We start from the raw sequence: 17,034 nt of genomic DNA on the forward strand, positions 1-17,034 counted from the left end.
ATAAAATAAAAATACAAGGTGCAATTTTTGGAAAATCTGTAGATATGACTGTTAACATGCAGCAATGTTTTGAATTTAACTACCCAGTCAAGAACCAATGGAACGTTTTAATACAGTAATTTTATGAGTACTTTCCTTTAGGGAACAGACGACACAATCGAATAGCGAGTACATTTTCACTTGTCAGTTGCATGATTGTGTCACAACTATAATGCTCTCATTCTTAAGATTTAGTGCAACATTTTCGTTTACTAGAAAAGACATCTTTTAATTAAAGTACATTCTGGGAGGTCACCGATGACACAGTACTTGGTTTCTTTGAAACCTACACGATTATATTACGACGCTACTTATCAACAATACGTTACAGTACAGTAATTTCAAGATCTTCGGCAATGAACGTAATAACTACGACATTTATACCAATAGCACTTTATTTTTGTATGTAACAAGGCAAGTACTGTGATTTATGAGAACTTTGCCCATGAACGACGATAACTATGACACTTGGGGCATTTTTACCATTAAGCAATGACAGAAATTTCTTACAGCAATAAATACAGTTTAGCGCTACATGACACGCATTTGAGTGATTATTTTTTGTACTTGAAACATTTTTAGAAATGTTTTTGAACTACAGTGATACAGAGAATGTTTTAGGTGATGCATTTCTTGCTGCAGTTTTAATCTGTAAGATCTGTGTTATAATTCCATTATCCCTCAAGGGGGTACGCCTACTTTGTGTACCATAAGTGAAGCAAGCGCATGGAGTCCTAGCTAATATGATATTTGGTGATACAGTTTTAGACATCGGTACCATATTTCTCTAACACAGAATTACACAGCTATCTGGCCATTTAACAGAGAGAAATAATTTTTGGAACCATTGTGATACTGTGAGAGCTATGAGTGATGTATAATGTATGAGATCATGATTTTTGAAAAACGTTTGCGGTAGATGACACTTTTGAAACGAGTAGAGAGCGTTTTTTAGAGGTTTTGAGATTATTAAAGGAAGCTGCGACGATTTTGAGATTTCATTCGTGTGTTACAATGATATTATTACGACGGTGATGTTTGTTATGACGTCAAGATATCGTTATTATCAATATGAAAAGTGAGTATATATGTGAATGTGAGTACCAGAATGCTGCGGAAATTTTTGGACACTATTATGGATGAGGTTTCGTTTCCACACAGTTCTGTAATTTTTGAACCTATGAATTTTTTTTTGTAAGAAACTATTATTGCAGCTGAAAATGCTGTTGGAAATATTTTGGTAAGGAGTATATGTGACGTTGACGTAATGTGCTACTGTGCTGGGCCGCACACTAGCCTCCTTGAAATATAGTCATTGTTCTGTTGCCTTTCAACTTCACATGTGCCACTTCAGCCGCTTTGAATCTCACCAAACTCCCACAAACGCTCGTATAGCTGTAGAAAAGAGAGGCCATTGACCTTGCGATTGGCATTTCTTTGCAGAACACACCACCAACACTACATACACTACTACTTTAAACACATGATTACAGTTTGGATTTTGCACTTTGTGGTACTTACTAAAATGCTTATGAATTAATGACAAATATACTTACACTTACACACCTTCTCTCGACGAGAGTTGAGAGAATTTCTACTGACTTCTGCCACATGGCCAATGAATGATGTTTTTATGTTTTGCTTTGCTTTGTACATATTTGCTTATTTTATTTGATATCTGGTTTCAAGCGGCGCTACAGCATTGGTTTTATAAAATAAAATTTAATATATGTGCTAATGTGAACACTTCCTGTTAACAGATCCATTAAATAATCATTTTATGATCCACATTCTTAAAAAAAAGAGCACTTAGAAAGGAAAGAACAGAAAGAAGGAGAAGAAACTAGTAACAGAAACCGTATATACAATTTCCTTTTCAAGAACTTGGTAATTTTTTTAGTAGAGTTGTTGTGGTGCACCACTTTAGTGTTAAGATTTGAAATAGAATCATTAAATTTCACGTGGGAGACAGTATAGATCTTGGTCCTTGTCCTGGCCCTTTGTATAGTTTTGATTTACACACATGGTATTGTAAGCTTACACATATATTTCGCTTATCTGCATTGCTGTCTCTACTGTAATATTTTTACTGCTTATGCTTTGTCATGTTTAGGTATAAATTACTGCATTTACTGCTGCTATTTATCAGGCAATGTCCTACTGAATTTTACTTTGTATTTTTGGGCTAAGCCAGACTCACCACTGATATATTTTTCTTGTATGCTGAATATTCTCTTGTATTAGTTGTACCATTGCATTTGATTTGCTAATTTAGATATGCTACTGATTGCTTTGCCAATTTGCATTTTTGTCGTAGTTGTTTGTGTTAATTTTTTGTGCTGCTGCATTGCCTTGTTCCCTAGTTCATGTATCTGAGCTCAGTAGATTTAAATTGGATTAAGAGGGGGTATGCTATATGAGAAAGTGAGGTGTGATGAGTTGGGAAGAAATGCTATGAGAAGCTACAAGGAAAATATCTGGTCAAAGAGCATTGTATAATGAGGAACAATTATTGTGAAAGAGGAAATGAACAGATATAAGTTGTGTATAGTGACAACAGGTTTAGATAGGATCTTCTTGGAAATGAATGATGAGTTAAGAAAAATATGGAAGTATAAGCACTGGTTGAAAGTATAAATACAGATAACATGTTGAGGTAGGATTTTTGTGGAGACAGACGTAGAAGTAAGAGACGTCTCCGAGACTTAAATGAAGTTTTCGTTGGAAATGAAGCAGTATTGGTTGAAAGTAAAGAAGGTGTGAGCATGAAGTATATTAGGTTTAAAATGCACACCACAAGTACTGCAGTATCAAATGTTACACTTACGCTTATACTTTGACATATTTACACTTTAAAACAGGTCCTGTCCATGCCTTTGTGTCATTCCGAAATGTTTATGTGTACCCTTGTGTCTCTGTGTTCTTCCTAACTCTTTGTGTTACCTCATAGGATAAATTTGGTAGAATGTTTTTCCCTTCTAATACTAGGCTGCATTCACAATGTAGAGGAGTACTGTTATCCTCAAACCTAATCTCTGTTTTTGTCTCAAGTTCTTTACTTTAGGAAGATGTTCAGACATTACTTATTCTGTCATGTTTTCTTTTAATACTCATGTGTCAAGTTAATGTTTCTACTGATTTTCTCGTTTTTCATTTATTTACGTACGTCATAATTCCTGCAACACTCATGTATATGATTATTTCTATTCTTTTTGCAAAGCCTGTATTACTACAAATGTTATTTGTGTTACTATGTTCTTTACTATAATTATGTTTTCTTTACATTTCTAATTGTATTCTTTTGCTATAAAATTGTAATTGTATCGACACCAGTTCGTCAAGTTAGGTAAACAGTATGGATTCTTTTTACTGCACACATTTCACTGTTGGTCATACAATATGTTCCGAATCTCAGAGATTATATGAGTGTGTTAGTGCTTGCACCTGTGTTGATAATTCACTGTGGGACTAGTTAAAAGCTTTGCTTGTTGTAAGGACATTACAAAAAAAAAAATTGGGAGTGGGCAAGTGGTAGCTCAGGGATTTATAATATGCATCAATACCAACTACAGAGTGGTGGCTGGTGGACTTTCTATAGTATCCTCAAGACTTTTCAGTTAGGATTGGGCACCCACACAGTCGCAACAGGTGGCTGTTGATCATCTCTACAAGGACTACAGTAGGTCTGCACCTTTGGTGGCCCACTGATATCGTAATCTCTACTAAGTCTGTAGAGGGTCTGCACTGTGGTGACCACCAATTCTACCAATATTCTTCAAGACTTCGACTGATACTGCTGTGAGTTTGCTCTGTTGTGGTCCATTCCAATCTTACAATGCCAACTGAAAACTTGAGGTCAAGAGTCAGCACTGTGTTTCCTTGGGGAGGACAATACTTCTTCTTCAAGACTGCATGGTTGTGCTTGTGCATTTTAGTATATTCCTCACCCATAGACTTCTCTTCTGATGAATTATTAGGACTGTTTTTGGGGACGGTAAGGAGAATTTTTACCTTGTTGGCAAACAGCATATTACTTAACCTTTGTGTGAATCTGCTCTATTTCATATTGTTAATATGAAAATTTTAATAACTTAATTTTGGCCACACCCCAGAACACTTTGCAAAAATTTTTGAGGGGAGCAGGGAGATTCTGTGGTTGGATGGACTAACAGTTATCGAGTGGATGGGGAAGTGTATAGACATGATTTTCTTAGTGGAGACTCGGTGTTGGTAGGACACACATTGTAAAGTGAGATGAAATTTCTTATAAGAAAGTATGCAAGATGGATGTTGTTGATAATGTTTGGGTAATGGAATTACTGACAACCATATAGTTTTTGGAACTGGATGTCACATAAATAAGGTAAAATTTTGTAAACAGGCACATCAAAAAAGATTTGCATCACCTCAGTTCCTAGAGTTCCGGAACCTATACAGGAATTTGTAATATTCAACATAAACATCATTTCCGCCCTTTTTATTGCTCATGAAAAGCACACACTGCCTGTCGTACCACTATACACTGAGACCTTCAGAGGTGGTGGTCCAGACTACTGTACGCACCAGTACCTCTAATACCCAGTAGCACGTCCTCATGCATTGATAAATGCCCGTAATCGTCGTGGCATACTATCCACAAGTTCATCAAGGCACTGTAGGTTCAGATTGTATCACTCCTCAATGGCGATTCGGCGTAGATCTCTCAGCGTGGTTGGTTGGTCACGTCCTCAATAAACAGCCCTTTTCAATCCATCCCAGGCATGTTCGATAGCGTTCATGTCTGGAGAACATGCTGGCCACTCTAGTCGAGCGATGTCGTTGCACTGAAGGAAGTTTCACAAGATGTGCACGATGAGGGCGCGATTTGTCGTCCATGAAGACGAATGCCTCGCCAGTATGCTGTCGATAAGGTTGCACTATCGGTCGGAGTATGGCATTCACGTATCGTACAGCCGTTATGGCGCCTTCCATGACCACCATCGGCGTACATCGGCCCCATATAATGCCACTCCAAAACAGCAGGGAACCTCCACCTTGCTGCACTCGCTGTACGGTGTGTCTAAGGCGTTCAGACTCACCGGGTTGCCTCCAAACACGTCTCCGACGATTGTCTGTTAGAAGGCATATGCGACACTCATCGGCGAAGAGAACGTGATGCCAATCATGAGCGGTCCATTCGGCATGTTGTTAGGCCCATCTGTACCGCGTTGCGTGGTGTCGTACTTCCAAAGACGGACCTCGCCATGGACGTCGGGAGTGAAGTTGCACATCATGCAGCCTATTGCGCACAGTCTGAGTCGTAACACGACATGGTGGCGTTGTTGTCAGGGTTCCTCCGAGCCATAGTCCTTAGGTAGCGGTTATCCACTGCAATAGTAGCCCTTGGGTGGCCTGAGGGGGGATTCTCATTGACAGTTCCTGTCTCTCTGTATCTCCTCCATGTCCGAACAACATCGCTTTGGTTCACTCTAAGACGCCTGGACACTTCCCTTGTTGCGAGCTCTTCCTGGCACAAAGTAACAATGCAGACGCGATCGAACCACGGTATTGACCGTCGAGGCATGGTTGAACTACAGACAACACGAGCCGTGTACCTTCTGTGGTGTCACCTCCAGACACCACACTTGCTAGGTGGTAGCCTTTAAATCGGCCGTGGTCCGTTAGTATACGTCGGACCCGCGTGTCGCCACTATCAGTGATTGCAGACCGAGCGCCGCCACACGGCAGGTCTAGAGAGACTTCCTATCACTCGCCCCAGTTGTACAACCGACTTTGCTAGCGATGGTTAACTGACAAAATACGTTCTCATTTTCTGAGACGATAGTTAGCATAGCCTTCAGCTACGTCATTTGCTACGACCTAGCAAGGCGCCATTATCAGTTGCTATTGATATTGTGAAGAATGTACAGACAAGAGCTATGTTCAACATTGATGGATTAAAGTTAAGTATTCCACCATCTGCCTCCGTTTTTCTGGGTTCCGATTTCCTTGTCCTGTTCCAGACCTCACGCCAGCCTGTGTGAGCTTAAACGCGTGCCTTTCGGCTTCCTCTTTTCATACGGGTTGGCTCTCCTGGCAATCTACAACATTTTGGCGACGAGGCCCCCGCGTTCTTATTGATATTGCCCTGATTTACTTGTGTCATGGCTTCACCACAATCTCCAAATGTACTGTCCGAATTTTATCGCTTGCAGAATCAGCAGACGCAGGCCTTACTGGATGCCCTTGGACAGCTCGTCTAGGGTTAACGTGCGATGCAAAACGATGCGGCGGCCGCCGATCCACCGCTACCACAGCCACAACACGCTGTTGCACCAACTTCTCGTCCTTTTGATGCTGCACTGGAAAGCTGGACGGAGTGGTCACGCCAATTTGGATTCCATCTCGCCACCTACAGAATTCAAGGTAATGAGGGGCAGCCTTTTCTCCTTTCCTCCGTAGGGGTGCACATGTACCGTGTGATAGCCAAATTATTTACCCGACGCGACGTAGCAACTCTGTCCTACGACGAAATTTTGTCTGCATTAGATGCATATTTCAAAGATTCAGTCAATGTAGTTGCAAAAAGGTATACCTTCTTTCGTACAAAACGTACGGCAGGTGAGACTAATAGGGAGTGGGTTGCAACCTTGCAAGGCCTTACTAGGGATTGAGCTTTTGAGTGTCAATGTGCACTCCCTTATTCAGATACTATGTTACGTGATGCAGTTGCACAGAATGTTTCTGATGTTCGTATAAGGGAACAGATTTTGAAACTAGTCAATCCCTCCCTTCAACAAGTGATGGACATATTGGATCGACAGGACACACTTGACTTTGCTCAGGAATCATTTGAAACTTCCCCAGCCGTGTGTCACATTAACCGGCCTGCCGGGCGCGCTGCACGGAACAGTCAACAGCCCTCGCGCCCGTCCGTGCAGCCACGTGTGCCGTGCAGGCAAGCAAATGCAGTGCTAAAATCATGCCCGCGGTGTGCTACTAGACATTCACGTGAGAATTGACCGTCACGCCAGGCTATTTGCTTTTTCTGTAATAAAAAAGGACATGTTCAAAGTGTTTGCCAGAAAAAGCTCAGATCGGACACTCACAACCATTCCAGGCCCTTTGCTTCGCGCCGGAATCGGAATCGAACCAAGGATACTCCGGCTTGTGAAACTTCACCCATGGAAATTCATGTAGTTCATTCCACTCCGCCCAGTGCCACTCTCTCTAACAGTGGCTATGTTCGTCCCACAAATAGTGTGCGTCGCCATCGACGGAAATCCCGTCATGTCACAAGTGATTTTGTACCAGTGTCAGTTCACGTTGCACGAGACAGTCGCTCTTGTCGTCAGAAGGACAATAAACTTTTTGTAGACTCGGACATTAACGGCAAAGTGATACCATTCCAGCTCGATACCGGAGCTGCAGTTTCACTGATCAATCAAGACACGTACAAATAGCTGGGCACACCTCTGTTGCGTGCTGCAAATGTTAAGCTAACTACATATTCAGGTCACGGGTTCCCTGTGTTAGGGCAGTGCAGCCTTCTTGCAACATACAAAGGACAAACAAAACTTGTGTCATTGTATGTCCTCCATTCTTCTTCTGCAGTGAACTTGTTTCGTTTGGATTTATTTCAGTTGTTTAACGTGTCTATAGTCAATCAGGTCCTATCAGTGAACCAGACTGTGCCTTCAGACAGCGTTTCTCGTCTATATGAAGAATTTGCAGATAATTTTGCACCGGGCCTTTTTTGCGCTAAGAACTATAAAGCACATTTGGAACTGAAAGTAAACGCGCAACCGAAATTTTTCAGAGTGCGCAATGTTCCCCACGCATTGTGTGATGAGGTCGCAAAAACATTACACGATTTGGAATCGCGAGGTGTAATTGAACGTATGCAGGCTTCTCTCTGGGCATCACCCTTAGTAATTTTGCCAAAACCTTCCGGAAAATTGAGACTTTGTGTGGACTTCAAGGCAACAGTGAATCCACAACTAGTGATTGCAACTTTTCCTTTACCCCGCCCAGAAGATCATTTTGACAAACTGTGCCTGGGTAAATATTTTTCAAAGTTGGACCTAGCAGATGCGTACTTGCAAATACCGGTGGACGAAGAATCCCAGCGCCTTTTGGTGGTTAACACGCATCTTGGTTTGTATCGATTCAAACGACTGCCATTCGGGTGTGCATCTGCCCCTGCATTGTTTCAGCAATATCTGCAAACTGTTTGTGCGTCGGTCCCTACTGCAGCAAACTATCTGGACGATATTGTGATCTCCGGAAAGACGGAAGAAGAACATTTAGCCAATCTCAGAACATTATTTCAAGTCTTGCGACAAACTGGTCTTCGCTTGCGGAAGGACAAATGTGTGTTTTTTGCTCGTGACTTACCCTACCTGGGACATGTACTCAACGCCCAAGGCATACATCCTAGTCCCGAGCACCTCCGTGCCATAAAAGACTTGCCTTCGCCGCAGAATTTGAAGCAGCTACTGAGTATGCTGGGAAAAATTAATTATTATAACAAATATGTGCCGCACGCTTCTTCCATTTCAGCTCCGCTTCATCACTTACTCCGTAAAGGTGTGTCGTTCGTCTGGACGACGGAATGCGAACGTGCCTTTCGCTAGTTGAAATCGGCGTTGCTTTCCAATACTTGCCTTACGCCATTCGATCCCCAGAAACCCCTTTTGTTGATGGTGGATGCATCGGATTTCGGGATCGGTGCTTTGCTCGCACACAAAGATGGATCGCATGATCGTTCTATTGCCTTTGCGTCCTAATTGCTCTCGTCTGCGCAGAGAAATTATTCACAGATCGAGAAAGAAGCTTTGGCTCTCGTATTTGGTGTTACTTTCATGATTTCTTGTATGGTCGTCACTTTACCATCACCACAGACCACAAACCTTTGACATCGCTTTTTCATCCGAACAAGCCTGTACCTCCGCGTACAGCGCAGAAATTCATTCGCTGGTCTATTTTCCTCTCGCAGTACCGCTACGATATCTGGTATCGGTCCACTGCTAAGCACGGAAACGCCGATGCGTTGTCCTGTTTGCCTGTTGCTGAGGATAGAGCATTCGATTCTTCCGAACTTGCTTGCATGTTCATTGATGCGGAAACCGATGACGTGGTCGAATCGTTTCCGATTGATTTTTGTCGTGTAACTACAGCCACAGCTGCTGACCCTGTCCTTGCTACCGCTCTGCGTTTTGTTGCTACGCAATGGCCCTTGTCAAAGTCACGGATCGAGGATCCGTTGGTTCGCCGATTTTTTGCTCACAAGGAGAGACTTTTTGTTCGACGTGGTGTTTTGCTGTTGCATTTAGATAATGATCAGTCCAGGGTCGTGGTCCCACGTTCGTTACAGTCCTCTGTCTTACGGCTTCTCCACCAAGGACATTGGGGTATAGTGCGAACGAAACAACTTGCTCGTCAGCACTGTACTTGGTTCGGAATCGATGCTGCGATTACGAATATATGCTCTTCTTGCATGGCGTGTGCCGAACAACAATCCGCACCACCGCGGATATTCTTTGCATGGCCGAAAGCCACTTCCCCTTGGCAACGCTTACACATCGATTTTGCTGGTCCATTCTGGAATGCTCGATGGTTGGTTCTGGTCGATTCATTCAGTAATTTTCCTTTTGTTGTCCGGATGTCTTCCACGATGTCAACTGCCACCATCCAAGCGTTATCTGCTATCTTTTAATTTGAAGGTCTGCCGCAGACTATTGTTTCCGACAATGGCCCACATTTCATGTCCGCAGAATTTCAGTCATTCTGCAAGGCCAGTGGTATTCAACATCTGACGTCCGCGCCGTTTTCGCCACAGTCAAACGGTGCCGCTGAACGATAGGTCCGGACTTTCAAGTCACAGATGTTGAAGTTGAAAGAGTCGCATTCTCGGGAGGACGCGTTATTGCTCTTTTTGTCCTCGTATCGCTCTCAGCCCCGAGATGGTCGCTCGCCGGCTGAGTTGCTCCACGGTCGTCCTCATCGAACCTTGATGTCTTTGCTACATCCGCCGCATCAGGTTCCTGTGCAGCGGCAGACACCTGCTCTTGCTCCGGGCGACGTTGTCTACTATCGTAACTATCGAGGTTCACGGCGTTGGCTCGAAGGGCGCATTCTTCGCTGCCTCGGCCGCGCTATGTATCTGGTTTTGAGGGCCTCTGGTGAGGTGCGTCGGCATCTTAATCAGCTGCGCCCCTGTCGTTGCACGGGTTCTGCCGCTCCCCGTCTGCTTTCAGAGACGCTGCCGTCCGGTCAGCGCCCTGGGGACCCATCTATTGGCTCGCCTCAGCCCCAGGTGTTACCGACGTTGCCTTCCATTTTGCCCCATGGCGACGCACCGCCGCCGCCGCCGCCGCCGCCTGTTCTCCCGCCGGCGACGCCCGCAGTGGACGCGTCGCTGCAACGGCCGGGCGCCTCCCTGGGTCACGCGCTGCCGATCGCTTCCCGTGACCGGATGTCTTGCCCGCTCCGGACCATATGGCGTCTTCGCCCTTCGGGTGCCCCGGCCCGATGGAGGTCGACCCTTCGGCCCCTCCTGTCTCTCTGCGGGCGCATACACCGCATGTTGGCGTGCACCCTGGAGCAGGTTTTCAGGCGTTTCCTAGCTCCCCTCGGACCGAATCGCAGGGTGCGGGTGGCACAGCCTCGCCTGTTGTTAGGCTCCCCACCTCGTCGCATACGTCAACATCGGGTCCTCCTCACGGCGAGCGGAAGCCTTATAACACCACCGTACGCCGATTTGCGGGGGAGGAATGTGGTTTCACCGCCAGACACCACACTTGCTAGGTGGTAGCCTTTAAATCGGCCGTGGTCCGTTAGTATACGTCGGACTCGCGTGTTGCCGCTATCAGTGATTGCAGACCGAGCGCCGCCACACGGCAGGTCTAGAGAGACTTCCTAGCACTCGCCCCAGTTGTACAACCGACTTTGCTAGCGATGGTTAACTGACAAAATACGTTCTCATTTGCCGAGACGATAGTTAGTATAGCCTTCAGCTACGTCATTTGCTACGACCTAGCAAGGCGCCATTATCAGTTGCTATTGATATTGTGAAGAATGTACAGACAAGAGCTACGTTCACCATTGATGGATTAAAGTTAAGTATTCCACCATCTGCCTCCGTTTTTCTGGGTTCTGATTTCCTTGTCCTGTTCCAGACCTCACGCCAGCCTGCGTGAGCTTAAACGCGTGCCTTTCGGCTTCCTCTTTTCATACGGGTTGGCTCTCCTGCCAATCCACAACACCTTCTTCCTGGTGGAATGACGGAACTGATCGGCAGTCGGACCCCCTCCGTTTAATAGGTGCTGCCCATACATGGTTGTTTACATCTTTGGGTGATTTAGTGACGTCGCTGAACAGTCGAAGGTCTGTGTCTGTGATACAGTGTTCCTGAATCAACGTCTACCTTCAAGAGTTCTGGGAACCAGAGTGACCCAAAACTTCTTTGACGTGTGTACATTGTTTGCTGTTCAAGAAAATCTTTGTTTTGCTAACCATATGCCATTTAGTAGTTAGAGTCTATTGTAGTTAGAATCTTTTTATTTGTAGTTCGTGTTATGAAGATTTTCTGTGAGGTAAGGGATCTTTTAAAAAATGGGGTTTCCACTATAGGGATTCGTGATTTTAATGAGCTTAGGCAATTAACGGAGTTTTAGGTAGTTTCTTATTTCTCTAATTTCATATTTTTTTGGATTTGTATTATTGTTAGGATTTCCTGCAGTTCAATGCCATTCTTTTGTGTCCATGATTGGAAGTCATGTTGTCAACGTATAGCAGTCAGATTGCGTTAAGCTTGTATATTGTGCTTAGGAAATGAATAGGTTAAAATTGAGTTGTCTTTGTCTGGGAAAATTCTGTAGCTCGTATTTAAAAAAATAATTAAAGACGTAGTTTCACTATACGTGATTTGTTTTTACAGCACTCCACCAGCAGAGCTGAATAGTGCTAGCCTTTTGAACAGCTGACAATCCAAGTCAGTTGCTTGGGCTATGCATCACTCTTTAGCGCTTACCTTAATCAATTTTGTGGTGCATATCTTGTGACAAAGACCATATTCGTTAGCATGAGACATCCGTAGGAGATGTACAACCCCAAAGACAAAGTCGCTTGACCCTAAAGTGCAGACGTTCAAATGACTAGTTGAATATTTCAGTACCACAAACCATTTCAGTCCTTCACGATCTGTAATTACCTTAAAACGTCGCCTATACTAATTAAACCCAAACTAAGTGATGCCAAAAATTAGTGCAAGATGCGTTGTTTTGGTAGTTGAACAGATCTTCTCTGTTTTATTGACTGGTTTAGAAGGATAGGCTGTTTGGTAGTCATTCAGTTGCTTTTTCATGACCTGAGCCCACTGAATTTTTATTCCATTCTTCAATAAATGTGTAAGGGGTCTTGCTGAATGTGCAAATGCTGGAATAAATGATCCATAAAATTTAGTAATCTCGAGAAATGACTGTAATTCCAGTTCTGTGCCAGCCTCAGAAATCCTTTATGGCTTGCTGCAATGGTTACTGGTTTTCGCTGGCATGTTAATTCTCAAACCAAACACTTTGCTGTTAAGCGCAATTATTTATACAACATGTTGACCAATCTACTGATACTTTGTCTAATTGGTAGTACCTGCTTCAGAAATACATGGCAGAAAAATAACAGCATTGCCCCAGTTTGTACAAGGTCTCTGTAAAGCTAGGCGTTGCGTATGCACCCATATCTGTTTCTTGATTTACATATTTGTAGTTCCAGCAGATTCAGTAAGTTTCTGAGTACCTACAGATATTGACCATAGACTAGAGCTTTCTTTTACAGTTCCATCAATAAACACCTATATAACTGTTTGTAGATGGTGTCAGACTCGATATGTCTTTTTGTTTAGATTCAGCTTGTTCGCAATGAGGACACTGTGCTGTAGTAGTGGAGCAGTTAGCAACACCACAGATGGGATAGATAATTCTGCATGTTTCTCCAATAATCTCTGCATGTAAGTTCTATCAAATCCTTTTAGTTGCAACACCATTGCCCTTAGTGCAGTTAAATCGAGAGATGAGCCCAGCATAGAGCATTCTACATTAAAATACCTATTCAATTTATGCTCCTCTATCACTTCAAGTTATCTATCAGTGTACCTCTTGACAGCCTCACCCCTTCTGAACCAAAATTGTGTACACCAGTAATTTCCAAAATTTTTCTCTGCCAGAAGTCTTTGATAATGTTTGTACTTTGATAAAACATCTTTTGTAATTTTAAGGTTAATAAAACCTAAAAAGAATGTTTTTAGTGATTACTTCGTTTTAAATAGTAACTAATATGACAGAAATCATAATAAAATGAAAGAAGTAATTACTAATACCAAAATATCGGAAATTCACCAAGTTATTAATAGTACTTATTCACTTAATAGTCCTTATTCACTTCCCGAGGAATTGCAGTGTTAAGCAGAACACAGTTTGGGAAACCTTGGTGTACAATGCCTGACACTATTCAGCTTTTGTCACTTTCTGACACAAAAGATAAGCTACATCGTATGAAACTTTGTGCCTGATTCAATTCCCCGTTTTCTCACAAAGGTTCTACTAAGTATAAAGTATGAATTGGCACATCAGCTCCTACACTGGTCCAGCGTGGTTTTCCTGAACCTTTCAGTATTTTGTTCTGCAAGTCTAGGAGACCATGTACAGGTGACCGCCCCCGGCCTATGGCTGATCATTGCGACAGTTCGATTCTTGAAACAATAAAACCAAGACTGTATGATGGCCCAATCAACTCCATTATCTACGTACCTAGTATATACAATGTGGTGTGTTCAAATTTATGCACAGAACCGCTGTTGGTTGACCAGACAGCCACATCTCTAACTTACGACTTCTGTTTTAAAGCATTCCTTTTTTCTCGTCCTAGATACTGAGTCAAGCGCAACAAAAGCTGCTGCAATTGCTATTGCTTCATACAACGTTTTTTGGAACTCCATGTGTACATTTCTTGACATTTCAGCGGTAGATCACACAAAAACCTAACAAGCGCCAGTTGTTCTACTTCCTGTAAAATGGCCCCGTGTTTTTGAACTGCGCCATTATGTTGTTGGGAATAATACTGAGAAGTATATTTCCTTTGTAACGATTCATTGACCTTTTTTGTAAGACCACAAAAGTCTGACCATCCCGCAACTAGCCTATTACTTATATTCTAGCATCCATTACTGATTTTGCCGGCCGCGGTGGTCTCGCGGTTCTAGGCGCGCAGTCCGGAACCGTGGGACTGCTACGGTCGCAGGTTCGAATCCTGCCTCGGGCATGGATGTGTGTGATGTCCTTAGGTTGGTTAGGTTTAAGTAGTTCTAAGTTCTAGGGGACTGATAACCACAGCAGTTGAGTCCCATAGTGCTCAGAGCCATTTGAACCATTTGAACCATTACTGATTTTAATCAAGCCAAAAGACAAACACCAGTTAAATGGTACTAACATCAAAAATGGGTGGAGTCCCGCTATAATTTAACCATTTACTTCTTTCCCCCTTAAAGAGAACTATTTCCTTATGGAAAGTGATGGATCTCGATCTTCCACCATAATCGTGTCCATCAACAAGCGGTGGCAAATATGAGGTAGCCAAGGAGGTGGAAACGTGGGTTCTACTACGCCTAGACTGCTTGGTAGCTACAACAGGAAAACACAATTAATTAGCAGGAGTACAAAATAAGAAACTATTTATTACTTAACTTTGCTGTAGTCCATAATTAGTTGGTTGACAATTATAGAAGACGCGACTAGACTAAGCGCCTGTAGAATGACATAATTTACAAGTCACAAATCTTGCAGTGACAAATTAATCTCTCGTAATCTTGAATGTCGAATCCGGTGAATTTGAAGACTAACTTGGAACTGGGCTACAAAGACTTGATGGCAGCAGTGACTGAGCTGCAGACGATGACTAACATTGGCGCTGGCTGACCACTGAGCGCGGCTACAAACTGTAGACTGGCACAAATGTGCTACTCTTCTGCCGCACATGAAGTGGCCTAGCGGCGCCTCGCGGCGAGCATAAGTACTGCGACTGGCTGTGTACTCTTTGGCTAACACAGCCGTTCTTCCGTTCCGTTCATCGAGAGAACCGCATCCGGCGGATCGATCTCTCAGGCGGCGTGTGATCGTATGACTGACGACATCACACAGAGCTTCACTATCAGCTTGAATCTTAGCTACCTCATCCAGAAAATTTTGAATTGTCCCTTTCGTTGTCATGTTAGTATCGACCACCAAAAGCGTACCATGTTCCCAAACAGGAATGAAAGGAAAGAGCACAACCAGACTGGCTCTTGTATTCCTGTGCTGACTGCCACTGCCATTGCCTCGTGTGTTCTTATATTTCTATGGAAACCAAACCTTCCTCGAGCTCGACTTACATGAGTTTCCCCATTCTTCTGTGGAAAATCTGTGCCAGTAATTTACAACCACGATTTATTAAAAAGATAGTTCGTTAATATTTATTTGGAAATGAAGTTATTACATTCGTCCGAGGGTACTTCGCCTGTCTCACATCTTGCACACAACCGGTATTAGCTACGTTATGACTGGCTGTCATGAGGAGTTTAATATTTCGACGGAAATTTCGTCTATTTCAGGGGCTATGTGTTTCGACTTAGGTCTTCCCGTGCCCATTTCTATTCTTCTCGCAGCAACATACCACCCAAATAATCTTCATCTACTTAATATTTATCTTCCGTAACATTGCCTCCAATTTCATATCAACTGTATACCACTTCACCACATTCCTTCCACCTATTTACTTGACTTTATTTGCTTACTCCTGCTTATCCTTTTGAGCTTCTGATATTCCTTCAGCTGCTTCTCTTATGTCCAAAGGTGTCTCGAATTTTCCTCGTTATTTGCTTACTACTGCTTATCCTTTTGAGCTTCTGATATTCATTCAGCTGCTTCTCTTATGTCCAAAGGTGTCTCGAATTTTCCTATGGGTACCATCTGTAAAATCCTCTTATGCATGCTTCTGCATCCTTGCATTGCAACTTTGCCGTTTTCCACTGCATCTCAATCTAATTTTTAATTCCCTTATTCCTGCTCACCTGCTTCATTTTCGTATTTTTGTATTTCCTCAAGTTCCTTCAGTTTATTCCATTCCCATCTCTTTAATTTCCTAACTTTTTCCACATTTGTAATCTACAGTTCATAACAAATAAATTAAAAACAAGGTCCACAACTGTCCCTGAAAATGTACTGCAGTTTAGTGTCTGGTTTCGGAATCTTTGACTTCCATTATGTAATCTATTTGAAACCTTCCTGTGCCACTGAGCCTCTTGCACTTGTCGAATTTGCTTTCATGATTTTTAAAGCAGTTATGATGATTAAATTATGCTCTGTGTAAAATTCTACCAAGCAGCTTCCTCTTTCATTACTTTCCGTAGTCCATGTTCTTCAACTACTCTTCCTTACTTTCTGTTCCCAACTGGTGACTTAAGTTCCTATCCCCCATCATGATTAAATTTTCGTCTGCCTCAACTATCGAATAACCTCTTGTATCTCATCGCACATTATTATAATCTCTTAATCACCTGGACAGCTAACTGTCACATAAACTTGTACTATTGTGACGGGCGTAGACTTTCAGACTACGTTGTCGAAAATAATGCATCAACTATCCTGATCATAAAAGCCTACCGCATTCCCGTTTTGTTGTTCATTATTAAACCTACACCTGCGTTTCCCGTGTTTGATTCTGTATTGATAAGCCTGTACTGATTATAAGCCTTCTTCTTCCTGGCACCGCAGTTCGGTGATTCGCACTATCTCTACCCTTAGCCTACGCATTTCCTTTTTGAAACTGTCTAGCCGAACTCGACGATTAAGGGATCAACCACTCCATGCTCCGTTTCGATAAATGCCAATTCCTTTTTTTTTCCTTTTCTTGCTTTTCCTAATGATGGCATGGTCCTAAGTAGTTCTCACTTCGAGATCAGAATGCTGGACTAGTTTATTTACCGGA

Source organism: Schistocerca nitens, chromosome 6 (genome assembly GCF_023898315.1).
Source record: "Schistocerca nitens isolate TAMUIC-IGC-003100 chromosome 6, iqSchNite1.1, whole genome shotgun sequence".
Taxonomy (NCBI): domain Eukaryota; kingdom Metazoa; phylum Arthropoda; class Insecta; order Orthoptera; family Acrididae; genus Schistocerca; species Schistocerca nitens.